Source organism: Alexandromys fortis, unplaced genomic scaffold (assembly GCF_014885135.2).
Source record: "Alexandromys fortis isolate MF-2015 unplaced genomic scaffold, M_Fortis_MF-2015_v1.1 scaffold_5, whole genome shotgun sequence".
In the NCBI taxonomy this organism is placed as follows: Eukaryota; Metazoa; Chordata; class Mammalia; order Rodentia; family Cricetidae; genus Alexandromys; species Alexandromys fortis.
This window is the reverse complement of record NW_026067924.1, coordinates 638,786-659,946: the sequence shown is the minus strand read 5'-3', so window position 1 is coordinate 659,946 and position 21,161 is coordinate 638,786.

Sequence of the window (21,161 nt, the reverse complement as noted above, 5' to 3'; positions counted from 1 at the left end):
GGAAGAGGAAGTGAGGTCAGACTCTGCTCTGCTCCCGGAGAGACCCGACAGCTCTGCTCTCTGGAGCAGAGACACCATGGACGGAGGCTAGAATCTCCCCGGTAAGCGCACCTTGGGGTGCTTACAGGCATTATTAGAAATGGGCTAGTCCAGGTGCGAGAATTAGCCTGTAAGGGCTAAAGTTCAGGGGCCAAGCAGTTCTCAAATGAATAGTTTGTGTGTTGTTATTTCGGGCATGAGCTAGCGAAGCGGCCGGGGTGTTGGGGACGCAGCCCCGCCGCTCCCTATTTCAACAACTGCCCATCTTTTTTTATGATAAAATTCCGAGATAATGATCATGTCTAAAATTTTTTCATTACCCTATTTCCCAAGGAAACTTACTTCTCTATGGTTTTTTTTTTAAACATTGCTACACAGATCATTTAAGTTTGGACAGACAGTGAGAAGGACACTGTACTATTTCTCAGGAAGAGACAAGGTATTCATGTAATAATGCTCTAGATTATTACGTGATATTACAACTATGAACACATTTGTTGCTTTCTATTAAAACTATTAAAGGTTTTAAACATATGATTTTAACGGTGATTTATAAATAACTATGACTCTACCATTGCAGGGCTGCTGTTTTCATCTTCTTCATGCAGATGTGTTTCTATATAGCCACCATGTCGTTTTATACATCTGTGTGTTCCAATACTTTTCTGTTATATATAAGGCATACTAAGGATATAGGAAACCTAGCATGGGTAGCAGTCCCTGTGCCCCATCTGGATGTATGATATCTACTTCTATGGGAACCGACACTTCTCAACTGGACTCCAGGCAGTGGGGGACACCCACAGATGCCACCGTGCACCATGCTGGTGGGAGATGAAGGAGCTGGGGACAAATCACAGAGAAATGTGCACTGTGGTTCGCTGAAATATACAAATTGATATTGTTATGGGGTTAAGGTAAGGGTCTTCCAACATTATTAATAACCTGTCATGATAGTCCCTGGGAAAAGGGGATGAAAGATACAGCCGAGCTAGCCAGTTGCTGAAGTTTCACTTCTAAGTATTAGTATTCCTAATTACTTAACAGTCACTTTTACTAATTTATTCTGTTTGACAAATTTTCCTTCGAACAAAAATTGATATTATGAGTAAGGATGTTAATCCTTCATTGTCCCACACTTTACTCTTTAACATTTGTAGAAAATTTAATCTTACATAGACTAATAGTTAAGTATTATCAGTTATTATTATTGCTATTATTTTCTATCCAAACACTTCTGCATGCAAATGTTATTCAATAGTCACATAAAGTTTTCTGACATTTTCATTTTTGCCTTCCATTGAAAAGTTCATGTTCAAATTGTTCCACACAACAGACACAGAAGGAGCATTACCAAACTCTTCTTAATGAGGCTATAGTTAACGCGATATCCTAACCACACAAAGATGCCACAAAGAAACAGAATTACAGACCAATTGTCCTCATGAACATTAATGCAAAAATATTCAATAAAATACTGAAAAACAGAATCCAAGGACACATAAAAAAGATCATCCACCATGATCAAGTAGGCTTCTTCCCATAGATGCAAGGGTGGTTCAACATATGGAAATCTGCCAATGTAATCCACCATATAAACAAACTGAAATAAAAAAAATGACCATCTTATTAGATGCTGAAAAAGCTTTTGAAAAAATCAAAGACTCCTTCGTGATAAAGGTCTTGGAGAGATCTGGGATACAAGGAATGCACCTAAACATAATGAAAGCAATACACAGCAAGCCAACAGGAGGGATTATATAAGCAAGTTGGTGGTGGTGGGGTCAAGATCATTATGGGGAAACCCACAGATACAGCTGACCCACCCTCATGGAAGCTCATGGACTCTAGACTAACAGCTACAGAGCCTGCATGGGACTAACCTAGGTCTGCATAAGTCAAACCTAGGCCCTCTACATGTGTGTGACAGTTGTATAGCTTGGTCTGTTTGTGGGACCCCTAGCGGTGGGACCAGGATCTGTTCCTAGCACATGAGCTGGCTTTTTTGGAACCCATTCCCTATGGTGGTATGCCTAACTCAAACTTGATGCAGTGGGGCTAGGAGCTTGGTCCTGCCTCACCTTGATAATGCCTTGCTTTGTTGACTCCCATGGGAGGCCTTACCCTTTCTGAGAAGTGAAAGTGAGAGGATAGAAAAGAGGTGGGGGAGGGCATGGGAGAAGGGAACGGGGGACTGTTGTTGGTATGTAAAATAAATTTGACAGACATTTAATAAAAAAGGATGCTTGAAAGCCAACATGATTAGATGGCATTTTGAAATCCCAAAGGAAGTGTGAACAGGTAATATTTTACCTGGAAAACTAGATCCAAACCACTTATTTGTTTGTGTAATTAAATCGGTAACTTAAACCAAATAGTGACTGGAGAGACAAATTTAATCAATAGGTTTATAAAACTATCAATTCAATTAATTGTTCACATAATACATGTTGAATAAGCATGGCAAAAAATTTTGACACATACCTACCATGGTGTCCTACACTCCAAAAAAAATGTGCAATCGATTTTAGAATGGGTCCTGTCACATTGCAACAGTGCCCGATAAATATGCACGCAGGGTGGTTGAGTGGTGAATAAATGGATGTTATACCAACTCAGATGTCAAAGCAAAACTGACATTTAGAGTTCATATGCAATTTGTTTTATCCATCATGAGCGTCAAGGAAGAGAGATAAGAGGTTGACTCAAATGCTACAGCCAAACACGACTTGCATGCGGCAGATGATGTGTGATAAAATGTCAAACATGCTGTAAGAGTACATCCGAAGGCATGACAATTGTTTCTGGACGCCGCTCATGCCAGCCAAACATGTTAGAACCAGCTCTTACTCGGCAAAGCACTTGCTGTGGCAAGTTGCTATCTTCTGCTTAAGCTTACCAAGAAGCACATTCCTGGGGGTGGGGAAGCCCACCCTTGTCTCACACTCAAGTGTGTTCATGTCCTCCCAAACCAGCTGTCCCAGGTCAGGTTGGCCCCCAGGTTTGAAACAGGGAGAGGGGAGAACAGCAAGCAGCGAAAGGTGTTGAAAACACTGTGCTCTTGAGAATAGAAAAGTACCTGTTGTTTATCTCATGGTTAAAAAAAAAAAAATGCCTGCAATGGGAAAGAGAAGCTGCCATTGCATCAGTGGCGAGGCTCTCATTCCTGAAGTCCAGAAGGATTCTGGCTTCTCCTCCCATCAGTTTCTGCTGGATATTTGCAAACCCCAGATTTGATGACACCGTCTTTGTTTGCATTCTTAGTTAAGTTACCCCAGTCCTTCCTTCTGGATGCATAAGTGCCCAACTTTATAATGTGCTATCTGCCTGCTGCCCATATCTACCTACTACTTGCTATTCCTTCTTTGCCTTGCTAGTGCTTAATAAACTCACTCATTTGAAACCAAAAATGTAGCTATAGCTATGGAGATCATTTTGAAAACTACAGACACCTTGTAAGTATGAAGACTTGAGTTTGGATCCCTCCAACTCACATAGAAAGTTAGGTGTGGTAGATTGATCCTGTAATACCAGTGATGGTGAAGTGGGAAGCAGGAAGCTTTATTTAGTGAGAGAAGAATACCCTAGGCAAAATACCATCAAGGAACAGCAACTGGAGTCTTCCCGGAGCAAGCAGTGCCTAATGGAGACAACACATCCTGTACATTGAATTTAGACTGTCCCACCAAACATCCATTTGTTCAACAGCCCAGTGAGGCTACTGCCAGTGCCAGAGACTTAAAGATGTGGGATCTACTAGGAGGTCTTTGAGGGCATGCTCTTGAAGGGGCTTCTGTTACCTCATGTCTTCCTCCTCTCTTACCTCCTGGTCATCAGGGGAGCCAGTTTTCTCCACTGCTACAGCCCTATGTATGCATGAGAGGCCAAAAGCAATGGGCTGATCTAGTTTTGGACTAAAACTTCTGAAACTATGAGTCATGGTTGGCATTTTGTCTTTATAAGCTGACTAGCTCAGGTGTTTGTTGCGAAGCTGACAAGCACAGGATGTAATGGTACTACTGAAAGAGAAGTGGGGACCATGTGTATCCCCTTAAGATGTCTGAGCTAATTCATACAGCATAAGGAGCCATCAAAGACCACTGTTGCCCAAGACAGCAAAAGTGTGTGTTTTGAAGATTTTCAGGCGGACTAGAAGATAACTAAGAGGAAACACATTTTTGAATGACTAAGCTTGTGTTTAGAAGCTGTGGTTAAAGGCAGTCATCATGACCTGGGGAAGATGACCTGTTGCTGAATTCTAGCATGCGAACTATTTGTCTCAACAGCTGAGTGCTCAGAACTTAGTGTCTTCTTCAAAACTGCAAGCATATTCGTCCCTCACCAGATGGCTACGTGTTTTCTTTTTCTATTGATATTTTCATTGTCATTTTCCCCCAAATTTTACTTCTCTGGATGAAGTCTATATAGTCATTCTTCTGGTTCTAAGGGATAATTTTTCAAGTGACAGAGCACAAAGGGTCATTATAGTTTACAGTTTGAAACAATGCCAAGGAGGTCCACAAAAAAAAACTAACTCCAAGTCATGCAAGACACGGAGGCCATGGGGAGATCTCAGGTCTTCTCAATCACACACAACCCCTTTTTCCATGCTGGCAGCACCAGCAACATTGAAAGCTGTCTTGTCTTTGGTAAAATAATTTCTTGAGAAACAGAGTATAGCTTTCTCCGCATCCAATAGATTAAACTGGTGTCTACCTTTAAAAAAAGAAACTGAGTAGGAACTGAAGCAAAATGCTCACGTAATAAAGTGCTTGCTATTCAAGCATAAGAAACCCTGGCATCAATGTCAATGTCCAAGCATGGCAGATGTGCCTATAATCCCAGGACTGGGAAGGCAGGACAAGAAGATCCTTTGACTTCCTAGCCAGTCAATCTATCTGAAATGAGAGCTCCGGGTTCAATGAGAGACCCTGACTCAAAGAATAGAGTAGAGAGCATTGAAAAAGACACCTCTGACCTCCACAAATACATGCACACACTTACACGCATACCCACACACATACACTCACAGCATGCACACACATGTACGTGTGTGTGGCACGTGCTCATGCACACACACATTGTAATAAACATTTTTATAATAACAATTCTGCAAAACTTCCTTATCTTTGGTGAATTCTGTGCAGTCATGATTAGCACGTCTTTTATGTACTTGGAATATACAAAATATGACCAAATAGATATTATTTCTCTCAACTTTTCAATGACAACATTCCTCACGAAGTAATCCATTCCAGATCTGAACGACAACATAACCATTAACTTATCCTTCAAGAATAAGAATGTACAGAAAATGCCAGAACACAATTATGGGGATACTATCTGTTACATGTGAGAGCTGAGACCTCTCAGCATGCAGTCTTGTTTACCATGGAAAAAACTTGAGAGGCAGATCCCACATTAATGACTGAGGATGAAGGATCACAGGCAAATTAATGATGAATTCAACTAGATTGGTGTGATGCTGTCCCAGCATCCCTGAGAAGGCCAGCGTTCAGGAGGGTCAGCATGAAGTTCTAGTGACCACTACCGATCTATTAAAATAAAGAGAGCAAAAATGGTCCAGTTGTAGGGACAGAAAGAATACAAGACATGCATGAGGAAGAAAAGTTAACTGGATTTAGCCTTTTGCTGGATGACTCTGGGTATAGATAATGCAGAAAATTCAAGATGACGCCTCTCTGAGTTAGGTCTCCTGGATGACACAGGAGAAAGAACAGCCTTGAAATGCATGACAACAAAACCAGTCCCTCCTCATCACTCACTGCAGTAAACTGTGTCACCGTGTCCTAAGTGAGCCCAATTAGGAACATGAAATGAGTTGGGGAGGTCGAAGACCATGCAGGTCAGCATCCTCCCCATTGCCAGATATCAAGGAATATATGCATCTGTCATGCGAAAGAGGCCAGTGGTTTTGACTTGAATGTTAGGGTCATGAAGATAAAAGCTAATAAATAGGTGAGTGTCAGATGGTGTTAGGTACTGCTACTGAGGACTTCATCCATTTCATTACCATACCAGCCATATGGGGTAGGAATTGCCATTAATTGTTTTTAATAAAATAATTGACTTATGACAGTCATGTAACTTCTTAGTAGCTGTGCACGAATACAAAGACAACTGTTTTCATTCCTAAGCCTTTAGGTCAAAGACACAAAGGAAAGGGCTATGGTGAAACCTAGGCCACACTCAAGTCCCATTGGGAGGCTCTAAAAGGATATTCAGTTACATTTACACCCATGCAGTGATGTTTGACAACCAAACAGCATGTCCTGCAGGGAACTGGGGCTAAAATTTAGTTTAAAAGTCCTTTTGCATGATTTTAAATGAGAAATTTTAGCTCCATGACTCTCAGCTTTTTTTCTTCCCATTGTCCATTGTGTGTGTGTGTGTGTGTGTGTGTGTGTGTGTGTGTAATACCACCTGAGAGGATTTCCTAAGAACGAAATAAAATGAGTTTTACTGGAGAGTGTCCCACACAGGGAGAACATCCTAAAAGTCTGTTGTGTGCCCTACTCCCACCAGCTGAAAATAACCTATTCACTTCGAAAAGTAGCCACAACCACAAACCACCAAGGAACAGATGAGGCAAGGGTGGAAGTTGGAACCTGTGTGTCTTTGTGAAAAAAAATGTGTTTGCACAAGAAAGTCAAGGGGACAGTGATTCGTATCCACCCTTTGTAGAAGTGATCATTATATTTTGCCTGTATTCTACAGGGGTTGATGACATGTTCTCTCTCAGTCCGGTACAGTGTGCTATTGCTGACATAATCTCTTTCGAAGGCTCTACCAGGCAGTAAACATCTGCAGCTATTCTGCATACCCTTGTCACTGGGCAAGTTATTGCTATCGTTCACATTTTAAGACCTTGAGCTTTCTAGCTTTGCAGATTTTCTCCATTTTAAGTGCAATTGTATACAACTGAAAGGAAAACATCTTGTCCCAAAAAACACAGCTCTAGTTGCTTTTATTGAAGAGATGGTTTTATCCCTCAAGGACAGAGAGACTGCTTTCCAGTTCTTCATGTCATCCAAGGATAGCCAAGGCACTGAGGAGCGTTTAACAAGTAGCTGCCGAGTATAAACAAGGAGCTACTGAGTACCAGACGTCTGTAAAACATTTCACAAACATCAGTCAGCTCGTGGAACAATCTGGATATCAGCACAATAGTCTGGCTTGGGCATTTATGGGAGGAAGTGGCTCTTACTGAGATTGATATTCTACAGCTTCAGAGATAATAAAGAAATCTCCAACTTTTGAGCTCTTGTTTTACATGGCGAGAGGAGCCTGATAGCAAACCAGCTTGAGAAGATCTGCAGAATTATATAAATACATGGCTCAACTCTTCTTGCTTAGAGAAATTGGACATGTGTCTGATTAAATTATACCTCAGTAGAAATCGTGCTGTAGGACCAGTCAATACTTTGTCTTCTTGACTTGATTTTCAAGACGAGGCCTAAAATTCCCACTGCCTGCCCTATAATTTAGGCATTAATCTTTGACTTGGCATTCTGGCTACACCTACACAGAGCCTTTCAGTCTTACAAAATGCCACTGTTCCAGAGTTTAGCAAATTTAGGCACACAAATCTGTATTGCTAGAAGAAAAAAAAAAACTGCACCCGCTCTCTTCCCACTTCTTTCTATAGGGTGAGTCTGCACCCTAGTGCTCTCTGCTCTCTTTAAAATGACACTGTTAGGTGTATTCTAAGTGAATTGAGAGCCTTGCAGAAGTTTAATAAGAACTCCTACTCTCCTAAAGGCTGCAGGAGCCTTTATGTCGATGATGCCTCCAGAAACTGCCTTCACAACAGCCTGCTGCACATCAACTGAGCCTTCTGTTATTAATACATTTCTCAGCATTATGTGCTCATTATATTAACAAAATCCCGATTATATCGGAATTCAATTGAGATTTCTGCCTCCCCTTAGGATTGCTCAGCGCAATGAATCTTTCCGCAGCTATGCATTAGGCTCACCTGGGGGATTTTTATATTACTAATGCTTAAAAGCCTCACCCCAGAAAAAAATGAGTCGCTGTCTTCAGGGGTCGAGTCTGAGTTTAGCGCAGTCTCAAAATTAAAGTGCTGTCAAGGTGCGGCTGGGGTTTAAGCTACTATTTAGTTCTTCAGAATGTACTCCCGTTTGCCTGGATCTGCCTCATTCTCTCCGGAGGAGGAAGCCACATGCTCAACACAATGGCAAGACTGCGGTCAGCTGCAGCCTACAAGTCAGGCTTTTCTGTTTTAACAGTTGTGAATCATTGAGATAGAGACGCTAATCTGCCATGGGTCTAGGGGTCTGCTCTTCTAATATGCCTCCAGCTAATACCGGCGCTGTTCTGTGGGCCACTTGGGAGCTGGAAGGATATCAAATATTATTGATTATTCTACTTGATCTTAACTCTATCTATAACCTGGAATCCTGAGAACTGATGATACCTGGGCCTAACTCATGAGAAAATTAAGCTGGACTCTTTGGAAGGAATCAGAGACTCAAGTAGATCATCCCCATGTAGATTTTGAAAGCGCTCCTTAGGAAAGTCCGCTATGCCATAAGGAGGGGAGCAACACAGTGTCCTTGCCTGCCTTATGGCCAAAGCAATGGTGAGAACAGGCTTAGCTACGTACAGCACAATGCAAATCTTAAGATTTGAAGCTGTCTTGCTACAAGGTCAAAATAAGTCCATTCCTGTTTTCTGTAAAACTTAACTTTGAGCATGTGATGGTCCATTTTCTGGAATCTGACACCCTATGAAATTTGTCTTACTCCCTGCTCATATCCCGACATCCGCCCTGATAAGATGTCCTGCTCAATAATTTTAAGATGTTCAGCCAAGTTCCTATGGAACCGAAAATTCATCTGAAAATTTCCCAGTCCTTGGAAATTCCCAGGTTTTGCAGTTTGGAGGGCTATAAAAACCCTACATCTCCTATGTTTAAGAGGACTGGCCTCTCAAATTCTGCATTTATAGAGAGGCAGTCACCAAACCAGCTATATTGTATACATGTAGTAACGTTTGCCATAAATTCGGCCATTTTGGGTAGTGGTCCCTACTCTCATTCAGTGAGATTAGCATAGTCGGATTCTTATTGCTTCAAGTTCCAGATATGATGATGGGGGTCCACACCTCTAAGTGTGGCCTCTGACTTTACAGTCACGGTTTCTACTCGCTTTTAAACAACTATGCTTGATATTTCCAAGACACTGACATTCAAAATTATTCAAGCCAAACTCATTTCCTGTTTCCTTCTTGTATTTTGTCTGGACTTTTCCATTGCTTCTGAAGATGTAACCTCAGTGAAGAAAGCCAACACGTGACTGCCTTCAGTGTGTCTGTCTTCATTCTGTTCTTTCAGCATGGGCCTGTTCTACACAGGAGCCCTTCCAAACTCCTGACCCTGTCTGAGGTCAGCTGGCCTCCTTCTTGTTCTCACACCTTTTTCTGCTGCCTCCTCTGTCTGACTCTCATTCATTACCCTTGAGAAACTTCCTGCTAGCTCCTTCAAAACCCCACCTGCTGTTAAGACTTCTTAAATTCCAGCAGGAATTGACCAAAACCCTTGCCTGGACCCATTGCCAAAGCACTTTAACTTTTACATTGGAATTCTGTGTTCTCTAATCGTCTATTTCAACAAACCTAGAACTGCTGTGCCTCCCCCTCCTTCCCCCTACCTCCCGCTGCCTCCCCTTTCCCTAGAAGAACTCAGGGTTTTCAGCTGATACCTTTTTTTTTTTTTAGCACAATTCAATGAGATTTCAAATGGCCTGTCCCGAATGGTCACTCACACGGCCTTCTTTGACTTGCCAAACAAATCCAGCTTTATTTGTTTCATTCTCTTGTTCAATAAACATTTATTTGTTTAAGCTCAAATGGCTTGCTTCACTTCCCTAGAGACTGGCAGAGTTAAAAGATGTTGATTTAGCAAATAGAAAAAAAGAAAAGAAAGAAACCAAATACTTGTGTATTAGGTAGGATTCAAATGTACAAATGGTTTTTTTTTTTTGGTAGCGTGACACTGTAGCTTGTCCCACCATATCTTTAATCCACAATTCAATCCCCAAACAAAAACCATAAGTGCATTTCATTACAAAATGCAATATCGCTCTAAACAGGTGGGGTGGTTTCAAGGGTAACATTATTGACTCGTGCTTCACAGGGCTCTGCAGCCATTGCTGTTTGAACAAAGCCAGAATTTCAAGCTAGGGTGTTGAAGTGAAACCAGAAGCTATGGTTAAGAGAACACAAATAGAATTGACAATCCAAATGTGTCAACAGGCATGAAGACTGACATCAACAGCGTTCAGGAGCTATTACTTTTTTTATTCCAAAGGCAAAGTAGGTGTTTTAAATTTTTAAATGTTTAAATGCTTGGTTTCTTTCACACACACACACACACACACACACACACACACACACAGAGACACACACTTATTTTAACATGGAAAGAAATTCTTTACCAAGATTGATAACATTGTTGTTCTGGTAAATTTTAAATGGTGCTGATAGCTAAAAGGTAAACGGACGAAAACCAATGTAGTTAGTTATTGTCCTTCCTATCTTAGGTACACCCCAAGTTGTAGGCCACCTAGAACTGACTCCAAGGCTAAAACAACAACAAAAAATTAATGGTGTGTGTGTGTGTGTGTGTGTGTGTGTGTGTCCCCTTTTCAGTAGGCAAGGAGTAGAGTAGTCTTTCTGTTTCTGCCACCTGGAGAGAAGGATGGTTTACTTCCCCTTAGAAGTAAGGTACAAAGCTCCCAGCATCTGGTTCTTTCTCATTTCCTGCTCTACCCACCTTGACTTCCAGGGTACATGGTTTTTATCTGAGGCTATTAAAAGTACAGCTTTCTCCCTTCCTCCTCCTTTTCTTCTGACTGTAGCTATTGTCCTTGAGTTCCTATCTGAGTGCATCTTAACATTCTTTATCATCATGAACAAGACCTGCAGAAGGGAACTCCATGCCCTGGAGACAGATTCAACCATAGTGCTGTTAATGGCATTGTCTAGGGGAAGATGTGAGATGTCTATAACACCACTGAATATTCTGTTTCAACAACAGTTCTTTCCAGACACAACAATGTCATGTAACCATCCCGAAGAAACATTTTCACTTTCTGATGTATGGTTCAGTAATATTTTAGCTTCATGGCCACTATAATTTAGATTTTTAAAAAAACTCAAAAATGTGGGGGGAAATGTATTTTTCTTTGTTACTTCCTGGGCAAAATATTTCAGTCTTCATAGGATGCACCACTAATGGATGTACTATTTTAACTCGGCTATTATACCAACACCAGTTTAACTCCTAGTATTTGTGTTCAGCTCAACTTCTTGCTGTTAAACGTAATTAAAGCAAGGATTGCTGCATGCCCTGTATAGAAGCTTGACAGTAGATGATACATATTTTAGAATTAAGAAACACATGATGCTGGCATCACTACTTTCAAAGGAAGTAAAACACTATTGAGTCGACTGAGTCTTCAGAACTCAAGCTTCCAGTGTCTCAGGATTTAGCTGAAAGAAATGACACAGAAAGTAGACATTACAATCAACTAGGCATTACATTTTTCTTTAGCTTTTCAAACACTTTACAGGACAGTAAAGGAAATCTGTGGTTGATAAGTAAGCATACCAAAGATCCTCACTGTCACCAATGCTGGGCTTGCTTTTAGGATATGCATCTGTCTTTGAGTCATTTGTTTCTGTAAGCAGCCCTCACTTGCTTTCCTATAAGTAACCCCAATTAAACTCATTCATCCATCATGTTGGACTTTGGTGGTGTCCGTATTCTGGTCTATCATCAGCTCCATGTGTGTACAGAGTGGATGTCTGTTCCTGTCTCCCCAGGAATACTGCTATAACACATCTCAAAAAAAATAAAAATGGAAGTGTTACAAAGGCAAAAAGAAACCAACAAAAAACAAATGGAAGGTAAACATGGAGATATTGGAAAGGAGTAGAAGAGAATGGCCAAAAAAAGTGAAGGAAAATGCCATAATGAAAGCCCTTACTTCATACGCTAATTTGAAACATAAATAAAAGAAAATTTTATTCAAAAAAACACACAAAACAAAATGTAGTTACTGTTACTCAGCAATTCAACTTGGGTCTAGTCTCCAAACAAATGGGTCTCAAACAAACTTCAAAAGGAAAAGCACTATCTCTTTGAGATACAAAATTTAATATATATCTATGCCTATGCTCTCGGCAACATTGTTGACAATAAAGGTAAAGGCAACTCATGTCTATGATTGAATGGGAGGATGGATGGATGGATGGATGGATGGATGGATGGATGGATGGCTAGAAGGATAGAAAAACACTGGAATACTATTCAGCCTTAAAACTGAAGGCAGGTCAGGTGGAGGTGGTTCATGCCTTTGATTCCAGCCCTTGGGAGGCAGAGGCTGGGTGGATATCAGTGAGTCCAAGGCCAGCCTGGTCTACAAAGTGAGTTCCAGGTCAGCAAAGACTGTTACACAGAGAAACCCTGTCTCGAGAAGCAAACGAACGAACGAACAACTGAAGGAAACGGACATACACTATGGCATGATGATCCTTCAGAAGATGGCACCATGAAGCTGAGGGGGCCATGCGATGTAGCGATAAGATACCCTGGCTTCCATTTCCAAAACTGACAAGAAGAAAAGAAACATCACACTAAGTAAAAAGAAACCTATTCTAATAGAGCAAATATTGTATGACTTCACTTATATGGAATACTCAGAGAAATCAAAGTCAGCCTCAGCCAAGCACTGGAGGCAGGATCAGGAAAATTCCAATTTTGTAAGGTGAAAGTGCTAAAGAGACAGAATTGCAGAGTCAAGTGACTAGTCCATATTTTCTCACTACCTTAGAGTCTGAGAAAACATTTTCTACAAAGAAACTCAAGCTAGCCTTACCTTCTAAATGATTTTCTCACTTGGAATTTTAGATAAACACTTGACCAGGATGTAAACTGTCAATTCCTCCACTTTCTACCTCTGAATCCCGGACTTCATTTCTCACTCTTTAAAATAAAAAAAATAAAAAAAAAAGAAATGCTCCAAGAGATGCCAAAGCCACCACATCCTCTCTGAAGAGCAAGTAGTGCTGGTGACAGCCACAGGCACAGCTCTGAGCCTGTCAGCTTGAGAGGGTGTCGCTCCTGCCGTGACTCCCCATTGCAGCTTCCCTGGAGTGTGTCAGAAGCACTCATGTGTCTCTGTTGAGGCCCAGTGGGTGCTTCTTGGCTGTGTCTCCCCACATATGTTATCTTCATGGTGGCTGCTCCCAGCAAGGATTGTAACTCAAGGGAATCTCTTCGCAGATTTGTGTCTGGCTTTAAAACAAGGAGCTCTCAAACGTGTCAAATCAGAAAAGCAGCCGGTGGCTCTATTTTGGAGGTACATTTTCCCTCTGGGCTTGTGAAGGTGTCCCCTGAGAGGACTCCTCCTCCTGCATTCATCAGTTTGATGGCTTGCATATTGGAAAGCAACCTGGTATCCTTTGGAAAACAGAGACATAGTTTACTGAGGTTCAGGTTGAATCTAGAGGGAGGGAGTCAGCAGAAGGCGGGGGAGGTACTGTTAATGTACACAGCATGTAGCATTAGTTGAATACTTTTGTTGGTTGCCATAGGAATGAGAAGACTTTTGATTTGAAATCACAGTTCCTCTGAAGCTATGTTTAAATTGCTATGCTGAATTTTTGCTGTTTACCTCCACCAGCTTTGAAATCAAGGGCTCTCTAAAAAATACAGTTCAAATGTTTTCCCTATCAAAGGAGGTTGTACCAACCTCAAAAATGTCATTCCCAAGGCCTTAGCAACTAAAGAACAGGGACATCTCTCAATTACTTTGCACCACCCGCTTCCCAAGCTAGTGAAGTACAATTGTTATTTGTCCTTCCAAGAAGAGTCGTGAGAGACACAAAAAAAGTGTGGAAGGGACAGTTACCCAGGCAAGGCAATTGTCATTATTGTGATGTGGACACACATTTGAAAATCAAGCAGTTGGTTTGTAACAAATAACCTTTGACATCATTTTCAAGATCACTTGTTTAAAATATGGTGGCCTAAATGTGTATTTATCCAACAACCTTCTAATACTCTGTTTCAAATTCGAATTTCTGGTACAAGAGTGCCAGCCTGTAACTTTAACATTAAACACAACACCATATTTTATAGTGTCTCTTCCTCCCTTCACCCATTGCCAAGTAGATGTATTTTACACCTAACTTGAGAAGTATTAGAGATATCAGAAACTGTGCCCAAGGCCTTCCAAATGACATCTGAACTGCCGCCTCCTGTCATGACTTGGTTATGAAGTGCCCACAGAAAGCACCATTCGTGGAAGGCATAATCCCCAGCTAGTGAATCCGGTCACTAAAAGGAGACTGATTCAGCCTGGACCTAATCCAGTGATGAACTGATAATTTAATTCGATTACTGAGCAGTGGTGGAAAGTGGGTGGGACCTAGTTGAGGGAAATTAGTCACCAGGGCCATGCCTGTGAATAGTACATCTTCTCCCTGGGTACCACTTCCTCCTCTTTCCCATCCTTTTTCTCTTCCTCCTCCTCTCTCTTTTTTTCATGTACCCCTTATACCGTCTCTCCTTTGACTATATGCCCCTGCCAACCATGAGGATTTGCCTCCCCACCAGCCCACAACCACAGAGCCAACTGATACGAGTTGATACCTCTGAAAATGTGAGCCAAAGAAAACATTTTCTTGTTTATGCCAGGTGTCTCGACACAAGGACAGAACAGTAAGATCCATTGCCTCTGCCTTTGCTAGCTGAGAGCCTGGGTGTGTCTGATCATTTACAAATATAACTGTTTTTAATGTATGTCTTAAGAAGAGGTAAATTAAGAAAACTGGGCTTCAACCAACTTTTAATCTCTCAAGAAAAATAATTGATCTACATATTTGTTGTGTTGCCAGCAGCTAGTACAGGATGAGGCACATAAGAAGTGAAAATCATCTTTAATTATATCATGATGAATAAGCAAGCAGTGGCTGTGTGATAGAATGTTTGTTTAGCTGCAAAATAAATAGAATTTCATTTGTTGAGACATTTTCTATAAAGCACCCACTATGCACCAAACAACTCCATATATTACACCATTTAAAGTTGGCAAGGGATAAGGTGAAGTTTGTAAATTTCAGCTGTAGTTCATTACTTGCTATTGAAAATTTCTCTCTGGAAATTTGCATAGTAAGAAGAATAGCAAATACTCTTTTGGTGAAAATATTTTTTTCTTTTCTTTATTGATTTTTGTTGAGCTCTACATTTTTCTTTGCTCCTCTCCCCTTCAACCCTCTCCCAAGGTCCCCATGCTCCCAATTTACTCAGGAGATCTTGTCATTTTTTTTACTTCCCATGTAGATTAGATGTATGTATGTCTCTCTTAGGATCCTCATTGTTGTAATCCCTGTGGGGTCTAGCAAAGTTGTGGCCCTTGGAGATCATTATTCTTTCTTCCTTCAATGTGTCTTTTGATGTTTTTAAGTTTTTATATTGAACTTTAAGGACAGGAAAATGCAATTCAACTTGTGATTAGTTTTTAGTCCCCTCCAAGAGAACAGAAAGTAAACTTAAAATAGGCAGAGAATCCAGGACCCTTTGATTTCATTTTAGCATAAACAAAGTCAAGTATTGTGTGTACCCTAAAACTCACGTTTCAAAGGCTGTCACTGCTGACAGATCTGTCTCTTGATGTTCATTTCCATAACTTCAGAATTAGAGAGTAGGGAGATGTGGTCAGTAGAGATGTTTGACAATCTCTCCTCTTCTCAACTCAGCATTTTTCCCATTTTCCTACTTTTAGACCAAGATTTAGAGACACTGAACTAGATAGGATTTCTGGCTTTTTTTTTTTTTTTCTGCAAAGCGAAGAGATTTGCATATCACAAGCAAGAAGAACAGAATCTATTTGGCAGAGGAAAAGGTGGCATTTGAACTCATGTTCTTTATGCTTTGAACTGAGTTTTCAGAGGGAAAGGGTTATTTTTAGAAGCAACAGCAAGAAGAGCCAGTAGAACTTACCCTACTAAGCCCTAGTCTCCTCTATAACTGCAAAGCCAATTTCTCTGGCATGGTACTTCACAGTGCAGCCCCAAGAAAGGACGGGCCAAGGAAGACTCTTCAACATAAATGTCCTTGAGGAAGATTTAAGACTCTCCATCTGGAGCTGGAGATGGCTCAGTGAATCACAATGGGTACTGCTCTTGCCAGGGACCAAATCTGATTTCCGGTACTCTTATTGGGAAGCTCACAATCACCCATGACTCCGGCTCCAGGTGATCTGACACCCTCTTTTTGCCTCCACTCATGTGTACTTGCAAATATGCACCCATGTACCCCACACTCACACCCATATCCACCACATTTTAAGGAATAATAAAATCTGGGAGAAAAAAAAAGAATCTGCGTCTGGATCATCCAGATATCTTCTAGCTGTGATCCTAATTGTGACGTTTACAGATTCAATGCTCTTTTCTGGCAGACAAATCCTAACACGTTATATAAGAGAAAGTCCTCCAAATATGGCCATGGGCCTGTGTGAAATAAAATTAAGCTCCTCCTCAATATAAGAGTTCTTTTTTTTCTGTCTGTCTGAATTCCCTGCCTTTTTATTTTAGCTTCCAACTATTATCAAACCTTCCTCCAAAAACAGCAGTAGAAATTAATTTGCTCTTATGTAAAAATAACTGATGGTGGCGGAAAGTGTTTCTTATTCCAGGGAAATTTTCATATGAATAAAGCCTCAGATAAAATGTTTGTAGAACCATGCTATTTGGTGACAGGCTGTTCTTCTTTATTGATTGAGAATTTCATGCATGTATACAATGTTTGACCAAGCCCCCCCCACTGTCTCCCTTCCAGTTCTTCTTTTGTCCCCACCACCACTCTTCCCTCCCAACTCCATGTATTCTTTTCTTTCTTTTAAACCCACAGAGTCTACTTGGTCCTCCAGTATGTGCGTGTGTATGGCTTATTGAGAAAATAAGAGACAGAATTCTCATGAGTCAAAGGTTAAAATTTAAGAGACTGCTCTGCCAAACAGAAATGAACCACTTTTCTTTCAAGTCCCCCTTTCAAATGTGCATGCATATTCATATATATACGGGTATACATCTTTGTGCGTATATACTTATACATATGCATGCATGTACGTCTAGGCCGGAGGTTGGCATCCAGTATCTTCCTGGACCATTCTCCTCCTGACATATTGAGACAGGATCTCTAACTTGAACCCAGAACTCGCTGATCAGTTCATCTCCTTGACCAGGTTGCTTCAGGAATCCCATCTCTGCCTCATGCACCTAGGGATTACTGGTGGGCTACCATGCCTACCCAGAATCTATAAGGTGCCGAGGATCCAGTCCTCATGAGTACTTTACTTTGTGAGTCATCTCCCCATCTCCAAACTACTGTACCTATTGGAGGTTAACTCAGTAAAAATGGATAAAGCTCTCTGTGTAGTAAGTCTTGTATCTATGGGCCATGGATCAAAACATTCAGTAAAAAACGGCAACCATACTGAATATGTACAAATGTTCTTCCTGCCATTACTGTAGGCAACAATTATATAGCATGTACACTGTATTAGGAGTCAAGGCTTATCTAGGGAATATTATAAGTATACAAGGGAATATGTGTAGGTTATATGCAAATAGTACACCGCGTGATGTAAAGGGATTGACCACTTGAAGACCCTAGTATTTATGAGGGTCATGGAAGCAATCACCCACATTTCCGAGGGAGTCATGGCTGAACTTATTTAGCAAACTAGCGTTTTACCCAAGGCTTCAACCTCTGCCGAGACATCCACGATGTTATTTTACTTTAAGAGAGAGTCTAGTATTTCCAAGCTAAGTTTAGATGGTTTATTATCCAAAGAGGAATGTGCCACAGCATGCATATGGAGGGCAGGGACAGATCCAGGTGTCAGTTACCACAGTCTCTCCTGTTTGTTGTTTAATGTATAATGCCGGACTAGCTGGCCTATGAGTCCCAGGGATCTTCATGTCTCCACTTTGGGAACATTGGGGTTACAGACATGAATCACCACATCTGGCTTTTTTGGTAGGTTCTTTGGATTCGATCTCAAGTCCTAATGCATGAACAGCAAGCCCTTTCCCCACCGACTCCTCTCCGCAGCCCCAGCACTTTATTTTATAGAGCACTTCAAGTTTCCATTCTTTGGTCAGTTCCCAGGAACCCGATATATTTTTCAAAGGTCATCTTTAGCATCGCCCTTTTCTATCACAGGCTCATTTACACTTAGCACAGTATCTGATGTTTTTCAGCTGAATCTCTCTCTCTTTCTCTCTCTCCCCTTTCTCTCTGTTTCTCTTCTTTCTCGCTCCACTCCCCTCCCTATGCCTGTGTCTCTCTCTCCTATGAGTCATTATAATTTCAGGAGAAGCACAATAGAGGGTTAGAACCTGTCGCCCACACTCTACTGTAAGTGAAAGGAACCAGAAGACAGCTTCTCTTCTTGTAAATGTCAAGTGTTCACCTATCTCTATTGAGGGCTGGATAGAACTTCAACCTTAAAGGCCTAAAGGGGTCTGAGCAAAGCTCTGCGCATCCGGAGACCAAGCTGACTCCCCACAAGGCCATCTGATTGGTCGTTCTACTTTGTTCTTCCATCGGGCTGATCTATCTGTAGTCCTAACTTGGTTCATGGTTGTTTGCTCAAATGTGGTGGGAGACCCCACCCCATTACTGACCCACAAAACAGTCAGCCAAGCATTTCCTGGGTTCTCTTCTGGGGGACAACCCCCTAACCCACCAAAGGCAAGGTAATATGAAAGACACACAAATGGACAATTCTCAAAGTTAGCAGACACTCCCCAGCACTTGTGGCTTGGCTGAGCAGTGTACACGGGGAAGGGCAGTCTGGTAAAGACTTTCTCCCAAGTCTTTGTAAACATTGCTTCCCCTGTCTTAAGCACTTATCCCAATGCTATAAGCTACACTGTACTAACCATCACTTATGCTTGGTCCATGCTAGGTGGAAGAAGGTTGCAGAAAACACACCCTAGAGTGTGACTTGCTTATTATCACAGCTTTGATGAGTACATTTCAAAGTCTTATTTCTGCAAGCCTTCCCTGGGAATGGGGTAGGGAGGATAGCAAAGGAGGTTAACCTGAGGAATTCAACCAAAGCTGCGTTTTGCCATTGAGACGATTCTGTTGCATTCGGAAAAAAAAAAAAAAAAAAAAGGCCTGCATTTAGGCATTTTGAGGATGTGACCACGCAGAGACAGAAAGAGGAAGTGTGAAACCCAACTGGCCTTCTGTATTTCCCTCCGGAAAATAGCTTACAGTTTTAATTGCCCACCATGTTTGGCAGCTCAGAAGGAAAAAGGCAGTTCACCAAGCCCTACTGGAGCAGCCTTCAGGATTAGAAAGTACTCCACACCTTGGAGAGGCTAGGAGACAGGAGAATCATTTTAAATGCAAATTAAATTGAGGGGGTAGCAGAAAAGAACACATAAAAGACGGTAAAACAAAACCTTTCAATTTTCTTAAATTAGCAGGCTAATGTGTTCTAAAGAGCAGCCCCACTCAGATTCCATCTTGGGGGGTAGCATTTCATCACAATATAAAACCGGCGGATCCATCATTTCCCTCCACTCTGTGCTCTTGACTGGAGATTGAAGGGAAAATTAGAAGCTGTTCATTTGGGCTTGCCCGGCTCAGCAGCCCGGCTCAGTTTGCTTTCTACTCCCGGGGCTGCATCCTGTTGAAGGAGGACGAGGGCTGGTGAGTGACTGTCTTCTAACTTGGACAATCTTCCCTGCATATGTCTCTCTGGCTAGCTTGCCTTTGGTGGGCTAGGGGCTTGTCTCTCCGAAGAGCCGTGCTATAATGCGTCTTTCAAAAAGCTGGGGAATTTCAGGCAGCTTTTTAAGCTGTTTCTAGGGACCGATTCACAGAAGGGGTTATTTTCAGCGTCGGTGCTGGTGACTGTTTCTGTGTGTTAATTATAATGGGGATGTTGAACATGCTGTCAATTAAACGGTCTTTCTTCATCATCCTGCCTCATTCAGCAATAAGGTAAGGACAGGTACCCCAACACGGTCTAGACAACTTAGTCTTCTCCACTGTTTAATCATTTACCACGTTATGTTTTGTTCTGACTGCAAAGCAGACTGGAATTTGAGATGGGAAAAATAGATTATTAAACCATAATTCTGATTTTTAAATAAGTATGAGATTCCTCCGCTTAAGAGGTGGGAGAGCGGGCTGTGAATGACCCTGGTTGCTGTAAAATCTACATGTCGATTTTGATGGTTCCCTGCCAAAGTTTTACATGGGAAAGTGGTAATTTCCTTCATTTGCAGAGGAGGGAGTAGAGAGGCTGAAGCTGGCGTCACCTTCTGTTGCTAAGGTAACATGTTCTGGCCATTTTATCTGATAGAGCAAGTCCAGTGGACAGAATACATTATTCATCACTGATCTAATCAGATAATCAAAACTGTTTGCTTTCGCTGGGAATATTTAGTAAGATCAAAGGCAGCTGGTTGAAACTGCTCATTTGGACTATTGACAGCCCTTGGCTTGACAGCTTTATTTTTGCAGTAAGTATAATTTGCTGTTGGGGGTACCTTTGCCTATTTTTTAAAAAGTTTCCTCTTACCAAACTTGGTTTCTTGGATGAGAGTGTGTGGTCTTAGAATGCAAGTGATTGTTTGAGCCTCTTGATTTTTAAGGACTTTTTGTCTTTCTCCTCCTTAAAGCAATAACAGTGCAGAAATAGAAGTAGTTCATCTGTGCCCGCATCGGGGGGAACCTCCACGGGCTCCATGAGAAGGGACGTGGCTGTTTTTCACGCGGGGCTAGTGCATGCTATGGGAAAAGTTGCAAGCCTGTGATGCTTGTCACTGTTGCATGAGCCATAGTTCTGTACTGAAGCAGCCTGTACCGGGCATAGGCAGATGAGCCGGTAGCACTGTAGAGAACGCTGAAGGGATGGCTGAAGAATAAGGAATCCAAGGTATTTGTACAGCAAACAAGCCCGCATGTATTGCAAGGTATCTAGGGAGGAGGCTCAGATTCTCAGAGGGGATTCTCTCACTACAGGGGACACCAGAAGCCC